At 42.5% G+C, this 10,000-nt stretch overlaps 1 protein-coding gene across 2 annotated transcripts in view; it reads right to left on the bottom strand.

Moving 5' to 3' along the window:
• Positions 1–10,000, bottom strand: part of slc7a14a (solute carrier family 7 member 14a) — an 80,595-nt gene that overhangs the window by 39,016 nt on the left and 31,579 nt on the right. The window lies entirely within an intron of this gene.

Raw genomic sequence — 10,000 nt, 5'->3', positions numbered from 1 at the left:
ATGGGCCAGTGTGATGCCATCGGCGCAGCCGGTCACTTATGGGCCAGTGTGATGCCATCGGCGCAGCCGGTCACTTATGGGCCAGTGTGATGCCATCGGCGCAGCCTGTCACTTATGGGCCAGTGTGATGCCATCGGCGCAGCCGGTCACTTATGGGCCAGTGTGATGCCATCGGCGCAGCCGGTCACTTATGGGCCAGTGTGATGCCATCGGCGCAGCCGGTCACTTATGGGCCAGTGTGATGCCATCGGCGCAGCCGGTCACTTATGGGCCAGTGTGATGCCATCGGCGCAGCCGGTCACTTATGGGCCAGTGTGATGCCATCAGTGCAGCTTGTCACTTATGGGCCAGTGTGATGCCATCAGTGCAGCTTGTCACTTATGGGCCAGTGTGATGCCATCAGTGCAGCTTGTCACTTATGGGCCAGTGTGATGCCATCAGTGCAGCCTGTCACTTATGGGCCAGTGTGATGCCATCAGCGCAGCTTGTCACTTATGGGTCAGTGTGATGCCATCAGCGCAGCTGGTCACTTATGGGCCAGTGTGATGCCATCAGTGCAGCCGGTCACTTGTGAGCTACTGTGATGTCAGTGTAGCCTGTCATTCATTGGTCATTGTAACGTCATCAGTGCAGCCTGTCACATTTTGACTACTGTGATATTATCAGTGTAGGCTGTCACGTGCCATTGCAGAGCTATACTCAGCACATTCCAGGGAAACAACAGAAAGGACAAGCAGCAGAAACTAAAAACAGACCAGAAACACAACTAACTAGAGACAAAAAGAGTTTATGACCTGATTTATCTAAAAACAGAAGATTCGATACTACAAGCCCCATTTCCCATGCTGATAGATGCTGGCTGCACTAAGATGTTTCAATACTTGAGCGTGGGTTTAGGCTACTCATCATACCCATCTCTGCACTGCAGAAAGACGTTATTAATCCTGGAGGAATCTGTAGAGTAGAGCCAGGCTAACTGGCACAAATAAACTGGCACAACTGTAATGGACAGCCACTTCATGCAGCACTCGCTCCCTTTCCTGATTATGTCTCAATTATTTAGTATGTAACTCTGTTACTGAACTGTCTTGTTTGTAAGTATGACTAACAGCAATGAAAAGGCATCTAATAATAAAACCTCCATCTCAAAAAAAATCTCAAATCTCTAAACGTCCAGTGCAGGTCCCAGCTTTCACCACAACACCTGGCTTAGCAGGTCAAACTGCAGCCATTCAGAGGAAGAACTACAACAGAACGAGAGGAACTAAACTCACTGGGAATAAAACCACTGATCAATGGACGCCTCAATTCGGCAACTACAAGGTTATTTTTCTCCTCTCACCCCTTTTCTTAACTCTACTGCTACTCATTAGCTTGTCTGTAATAATGTGAGGTGATACCAAGGTAAACTGCAAGCGAATGGTCAAATAAAGCTAATTCAGGTTTTGATTCTGATCTTTCTATGAAACACCTGCCTGTTTCAGTCTCACTATAACAGTGCCCTGTATATAATGTTCCACCTGCCGCTGTTCGGAAGCCTTTTATCTCATCCTGGAACAGTATGATACCTGCAAACGCACAGAAGTAGAGCAGCTGGAGCTCAGAAATGCAGCAAAGCATTGTGGGTGACCTGTATCGAGCAATACAGCCTGGACAGTGTTATTCTCTCTGAATGTGAGTGGGGTGAGCTCTGGCTCTAGCTATACACTGTAACTGATTTTCTGAAATGATTATTAATCAAAATCTTCTCCAAGCAACCATTTAAAACATTTCACAGTCCTCTAGTAGAGCAGGTTGCATGCGGGCATCTCTGTCAGTCTTTATTCTGCCATTCCTGGATCTATGAATGTGACAAGGCCCAGCCTAGGATGCAGTTTTAAAAAAGAACAGCTAGAGACTTCCAGACTAAGGCAGGAGCTCCTTCTCGCTGTAACCCCCCTGCAGACTTTAACGCAATAAAACTTTCTCCTGTAAATCAGGTTTCACAGCAGCACATGCTTCTTGCACTTATTGGCCTTTTTCCTCAAAGACTGCTGCACATATAATTTCATGCTCTATATTCTGTACCAGCATATTTCATCAATTACCCTATTACACTTTTATACACCTACTCATATTTATATTCTCATTTATATCGCCATGACCCTATTATAACCACATCCATACCTCATTACCATACTGTTCCCTAATATCTATACTACTGTATTATACTGGTTTAAACCCTATTACCCAATTAGATCCTGACTTAGAACATATTACCCTATTATACACAGATTTATACTCCATTACCCTATTATACCCTGATTTATACCCCATTACCCTATTTTACCCTATTTTAAACCCCATTACTCTATTATACCCTGAGTTATAGCCCATTACTCTATTATACCCTGCCTAAAACCCCATTACCCTATTATACCCTGTTTTAAACCCCATTACTCTATTATACCCTGAGTTATACCCCATTACCCTATTACACCCTGCTTTATACCCCATTACCTATTATACCCTGTCTCAAACCCCATTACCCTATTATACCCTGATTTATACCCCATTACTCTATTATACCCCATTATACCCTGATGTATACCATAGTTCCCTATTATACCCTGATTTGCTCCAATACCCATTTTAGCCTATTATACACAGATTTAAACTCTCTATTATACCCCATCTCAAACCCCATTACCCTATTATACCCCATCTCAAACCCCATTACCCTATTATACCCTGATTTATACCCATTACCCTATTGTACCCCATCTCAAACCCCATTACCCTATTATACCTGATTTATACCCCATTACCCTATTATACCCTGTCTCAAACCCCATTACCCTATGATACCCTATGATACCCTGTCTCAAACACCATTACCCTATGATACCCTATGATACCCTGTCTCAAACCCCATTACCCTATTATACCCTATTATACCCCACTACATTTACATTACGGCATTTGGCTGACGCTCTTATCCAGAGCGACTTACAATTTGATCATTTTACCCAATTTTGCCTGACTGCATGTCTTTGAACTGTGGGAGGAAAACGGAGAACCCGGAGGAAACCCACGCAGACACGGGGAGAACATGCAAACTCCACACAGAGAGGACCCCGGTTGCCCGGCCGAATCGAACCCAGGCCCTCCTTGCTGTGAGGCGACAGCGCTACCCACCACGCCACTGTGTCGCCACCCTATTATATCCCATTACCCTATGATACCCTGTCTCAAACCCCATTACCCTATGATACCCTGTCTCAAACCCCATTACCCTATGATACCCTGTCTCAAACCCCATTACCCTATGATACCCTGATTTGCTCCAATACCCTATTATATTATGACGGATTCCTCATCACTATTATACAGATTTATACACCATGATTTATACCATATTGGCCTATTATACACTGATTTAAACTCGCTATTATACCCCAATTCAAACCCCATTACCCTATGATACCCTGAGTTATATCATATTACCCTTTATGTATGTAATTTGGTAAAAACAGGACAATGGCATTACTCCTCGCTCTTCATCTCTTCTCACTCTCATATTACTGTCGCCAACCTCTTTCCAGCAGCTCTGACCATGAACACTGGGAGACCGTGAGGAGGCAGCGTTGTTAAAGTGCACAAACTTCACTCGGTTAAAGTTGGTTTTCACCCACACTGATAAGCCCAGCCCCCTCAGGCCTCTGCACTATTATATAATCTTGCTCGCAGCAGTGCAGGCTGCGGCTGCTCGGCACAGAGGAGCTGACATCACTTTAGCCGGAGGATTTACACTCCTTCACCATCCCCGCCAACCTCATCCCTCTCTGTAAGCCAGAGAGCACCAGAGCCACATAAAACCCTCATCAAAACCGTGCAGGGCAAGAAATGATGACTGACTATGATCAATTAATATATCAGCGCTGTCCAGAGAAACAACAAAAATAGTAACTTTAGGGGTGAAGGAAAAAATGTTTACCTTTTAAGGCAAGTTAATGTAAAGCTGGAGAATTTCTATTAGTCCACTCAGCATGAAACTTTCACACAATATAAAGGACCACACATGTTCAAATGATGTAAAAACATTTTTAAATGAAACAGTAGAAGCCATATCACCCCCTACATTTCCTGTAGTGTATTACAGTCTGTCAGAGCGACTGTGTGGATCATATGAACATTATAGAGCTTTTTAAATGAAACAGTAGAAGCCATATCACCCCCTACGCTTCCTGTAGTGTATTACAGTCTGTCAGAGCGACTGTGTGGATCATATGAACATTATAGAGCTTTTTAAATGAAACAGTAGAAGCCATATCACCCCCTACGCTTCCTGTAGTGTATTACAGTCTGTCAGAGCAACTGTGTGGATCATATGAACATTATAGAGCTTTTTAAATGAAACAGTAGAAGCCATATCGCCCCCTACGCTTCCTGTAGTGTATTACAGTCTGTCAGAGTGACTGTGTGGATCATATGAACATTATAAAGCTTTTTAAATGAAACAGTAGAAGCCATATCGCCCCCTACGCTTCCTGTAGTGTATTACAGTCTGTCAGAGCGACTGTGTGGATCATATGAACATTATAGAGCTTTTTAAATGAAACAGTAGAAGCCATATCGCCCCCTACGCTTCCTGTAGTGTATTACAGTCTGTCAGAGTGATTGTGTGGATCATATGAACATTACAGAACACTACAGTGTATATATTGTTTAAATTTAATGGGTCAGAACTAAATTAATGTTAACAAACGTGAAAATAGAGGCACATTGTGAGCGGCGTATTTTTGTTATTGCATATTTGTATTTCTTCTGCAAAAAAGTGTGTGTAAATTATCACTGTTAGCAACCAATTTAGTTTGCATCTCTAATGTGAAAACACATTTTCTGGACTATTATAATTACAAAAGATAATGGACCATCTGCAAATTATATGTTGCTTTATTGCACATATCGCTGTTGTCGGAACAAAACCCTGGCTCTCCATCTTTGGCATTTTCCAGTTTTTGACAATTTGAAAATGCCTGTTGCTCTTTACATTGTGTGTAAATTTCATGATGAATTGACCAAATGAAACAACCCAAAATGACTTTGAAAGAAGTCTGGAACCATAGACTTGCATTAATAATGAAGTAAGTTTTTTCCTTCTCCTGTAAAGTTACCATTTTGGAGATACGAGGTTTTGTTCCGACAACAGCGATATGCTTTATGAAGCCAGTAGAACACAAATAATGGGCAAAATTTACTGACTGGCCTCATTTATGACAGATGTGGGGTCTCAAAAGATGTCTGCCAAATTGTGTACACCTTTATGTAAGTATGTTAAGAAACATTTTTTAACTAAGTAGTTAATAGAATATTTAGATGTGACTTGGTGGTGACTTGGTGGTGTGGTTGGTTAGTGTAGTGGTTAACACCTCTGCCTTCTACACTGTAGACTAGGGTTCAAACCCCAACCTGAGTAAGCACCCTACACTATACCAATGAGAGTCCTTGGGCAAGATTCCTAACACTACCTTCGCCTACTTGTGTAAAATGATCAAATTGTAAGTCGCTCTGGATAAGGGCGTCAGCCAAATGGCGTAAATGTAAATGACTTGCATTTGCACAATTGTTGAAATCAGTAAATGAAATAATTCCACAGCAATTTAACCTCAATTTACCCTGTTTACACAAGAAAAATCATGTTTAAATCATGAAACTATCCTAAACTATGCACCATCTCCAGATTTCTTGTCACCTTTTTACTGCTGAGTGTTCGTGTGCGCATTAGCTGCTTCTGAACAGGTACAAAAAGCCATAAAACTGGAACCTTGGCCTAGAACCAGAAACTTATGCTGGACCAACTGCCAATGGAAAAAAGCATGGTTCTAGTTTTCTGATGCCAAAGGCTCTGGTGCTCGGTACCATGGAAATACACCCTTACTTACAGCAGTCACATAATAGGACACAATGACCCGGACAGTGTCAGCAGCATTTGCTGACATACAAACACATGAGATGAGCCTTTAGATGCCAGCCTTCCTCCACGCTGCTCCTCCACCATTCATGAATGAACAAAAGACTAAACAATGCACACGAGCAAGAGCCAGCAGTAGTTACCAGGCATTACAGCTGCACATCAATAAACAAACGAATAAATAGCCTATGGAGCAAAAACAGTGCCAGATCGCTTTCACTCTAAAGATGCCTCAACTAAAGCCTGCAGTTGTTAGCCAGTGTACTTTGTAACTTGGCCAACTTCATCCCATTGGCTCAGGCAATTCCATTATGATTGATTTAAGTTGGAACCGCTTAGTTGCATCAAGGTAATGAGTTTCTGTGAATCCTGAGTATGACATCAGTTGCTCTCTCCAAGCCAGTTATTCATTCAGTCTAATGAGAAACTGTAGAACAGACTCAGTTTATATCACAATACCTACATTTAGAGTCGGTTATTCATTCAGCCTAATGAGAAACTAGAACAGACTCAGTTTATATCACAATACCTACATTTAGAGTCGGTTATTCATTCAGCCTAATGAGAAACTGTAGAACAGACTCAGTTAATATCACAATACCTACATTTAGAGCCGGTTATTCATTCAGCCTGATGAGAAACTGTAGAACAGACTCAGTTTATATCACAATACCTACATTTAGAGTCGGTTATTCATTCAGCCTAATGAGAAACTGTAGAACAGACTCAGTTTATATCACAATACCTACATTTAGAGTCGGTTATTCATTCAGTCTAATGAGAAACTGTAGAACAGACTCAGTTTATATCACAATACCTACATTTAGAGTCGGTTATTCATTCAGCCTAATGAGAAACAGTAGAACAGACTCAGTTTATATCACAATACCTACATTTAGAGCCGGTTATTCATTCAGCCTAATGAGAAACAGTAGAACAGACTCAGTTTATATCACAATACCTACATTTAGAGTCGGTTATTCATTCAGTCTAATGAGAAACAGTAGAACAGACTCAGTTTATATCACAATACCTACATTTAGAGTCGGTTATTCATTCAGTCTAATGAGAAACAGTAGAACAGACTCAGTTTATATCACAATACCTACATTTAGAGTCGGTTATTCATTCAGTCTAATGAGAAACTGTAGGACAGACTCAGTTTATATCACAATACCTACATTTGGAGTTTTGAGCTGCAATATATGCATGAATGGCAATAAACAAATAAAGCTCGTTATCATAGTGTTACAGTATAATGGCGTATATTTCCATCCTTTTTGTACTAAAGACCTTTAGTCCAGATTAATCATATGGACGGATGTGTTTTGGGGTGATGGTCCCTAAAGCGGCACAGTATCCAGATTCCGCTACACCACTTGGTCCTTTTTCTTGTTAAACATGGTATTGCAGTATAGGCAGTGTCTATTAAGTCAGTACTGAAACATGTTAGTAATGCAGTCCTGTGTAAATGTACGGCTGGTCATTCCAGCTGAAAGCCTGAAGCACTGCAGCCATTTCTCCGTGTCAGAAAGCCTTTAATTACATTAGCGAGTGGACACAGCGCCACAGCGTGTCCCACATCATTGAGAAAACATGGATATGAGTCAGACCTGATTACTAGACGTGAGTCAGGTTTCAGAGATAAAGTTGCAGATAAAAAGCCTTTCAGTTTTCTCACAATACCCGATCAATCAGAGCTATAATCACTGCTTCCTGCCATCCAGAGAGACCCCGAGAATGCTCCTCCGTTACAGACACTGTAAGGGTAGCTGAGTGCTGTCAGCATGTAGAGGCAATGGATATAATCAGTAGCTTGAGGACAACAGTGACAGCTAGACAAACGTTTAAGGCAGTGTATTATAAAAAACAACTGTTAATAATAACTGCTCACAGTGGTGGTGGTAGGAACCAGACGTCCCCCTCTAAAAGCTCCTCACAGAAAGTTCCTACATGAAATGGTTCTGAATTCACTGCCTGATGACTGAGACGCTGTTTTATATTTATGATAGTTTAGAGAACTTCAACTCCATTCATGGTGGAGGGAGACATGCAGGGCGCTGTGCGGCAAAACATCCCCAAAGAAAACAGATCATTCCAGATTTTCCACTATTTTCCATCATCAACATTCCATATAAACTCAGAAGACTTGTGTAGGTTCTCTGTGTTGTAGTCATGGCAATGCCTGGTTCCCATCACCACCACTGTAAAGATGTCTGAACCATTTCACACCAAACCCACTCTGAATCTCTCTGATTACCCCTCACACACCTGATTATGCAGAAATTTGGTGGAATTCTTAAGGCCAGCTAAACCTTCTTTCAAGGATCTGTTTGTTTACACCATTTGAAAACTTTAGCTGCTCTTTATATTATGTGAACGTCTCATGACTAATGGACCAAAAGAAACAGCCCAGAAATGAAAGCATCATCAGGCGCTGTTTGACCAAACTGTACATTTATCCTCCATCAATCACGCAATCCTACAAATACATGAAGTAACAAGCTACAGCCTGGTGGTTGGAGGCAATTTAGCCAGTAGCTAAATCTTCAAATGCAAATTATTGGAGCTGGTTTATGGTGTTTTGTTCCTGTTTTCGTCAGAATAGCGTACAAAAGTCGCTTTATTTACAACTTTAACTACACAGTTTGGTCCGTTTTTGGTAAATCAAGGATCTTTATAGATATACAAGCACGCTAGCTTGCTCTGTGTCACACCGACTGGCCGCTCCGTCACGCCTACTGGCCGTTCCTTCATTCAGAGATCAGCTTCTCCGGAATATTGAGAAGCTGACACCTGCCTACCATCTACTCATCAGCAACCCTTTATAACCCGGACTCTCACTCTGCCTCCTTGCGAGGTATTGCCACTCTCTGTGTCATTATTGAGCCGGTGTCACTGTGTTTTGGTCTTTCCTGGTTTTTTGACTCTTTGCCTGTCTGTTCTACGATTTTTGCTCTGTGGACTTTCTCTGCATTTGCATCTCGCTACCCTGTCCGAGTGTTACACTCTGTCACCTCACCTAAGGTAGGTCTGGTCGATCTGTTCAAACTCATTAGCATGCACAGGGCACCAATCACCCCCTCACTAAAATCTCCATCAGCTGGTCTTAATAACACTCAATCTTGGCTACAGTGTGACCTACCTAGGCTCCCTATGTAGGCAGCAAGGAGTCATGAAGCTCACTAGTTACTGACCGTCTGACCAGCAGCATCAGATTAGTGTGTCTGTCTTTAAATAGCACAAATATTAATATTTGCTTGATTTTATGTTACAACAAACCTACAAAGCCCAATAAGCATATGAATATTCTAAATATTAATAAACTGGAGAGAATTTTAAATAACAGTAAATGATAATGACAGAATGCTTAAACAGTGAAACTGTAAGACTGACCCTGAGTGAAAATTGTGGTATTAACAGTGGCTGTGATGGAAGCTGAAGCTAAAATATTGGATTCAAAGTGAAAATGGTCTCATTTGTGAGTATTAATGTTATGAATATTAATGAGTGTGAAGGTTAAAATAAAAATAAGGCCTTAAAGTTCCTTCACTGGGGCGCTACGGGAGCCGGACTGCATAAGCGCTTCAGGTGAGCAGATAGAGGGTCTGATCTGAGCTGAATCTGCACCTCAGACTCATTACCAAGGAGGGGAAAACAGCGCGCGCTTCAGCACCTCGGACAGCGCCCCCAGCAGGCCGCAGCCCCCGCGCACACACATTGCTGCTACCGCGTCACCGCAGATTAACCTCCATCCAGATCCAGATCCGGGTCCTGGTCCAGGTCCAGGTCCAGATCCATCTGCAGCAGCTGCCACCCTGCTAACACCCGCGCGCCCAGACCCGCATGCATTAATAATTCAAACAAAGCACCAGAGCAGAGCGCGTGCAGAGGGGAGCGGAGACCGTCACACTGCCTAACCTGCCATGCACCGCCCTTCTGTGCGCACGAGCCTCGGTCCACACGGGGAAAGACCTTCATCACTCGCAAGCGCAGAACTGGCTTATCTAAGAGATGCGCCGCACGCGCCCGGTCGCACGCGAGAGT

Source organism: Pygocentrus nattereri, chromosome 17 (genome assembly GCF_015220715.1).
Source record: "Pygocentrus nattereri isolate fPygNat1 chromosome 17, fPygNat1.pri, whole genome shotgun sequence".
NCBI lineage: Eukaryota > Metazoa > Chordata > Actinopteri > Characiformes > Serrasalmidae > Pygocentrus > Pygocentrus nattereri.
The sequence above is the reverse complement of the archived record's forward strand: the minus strand, read 5'-3'. Positions and strand labels throughout refer to the sequence as shown.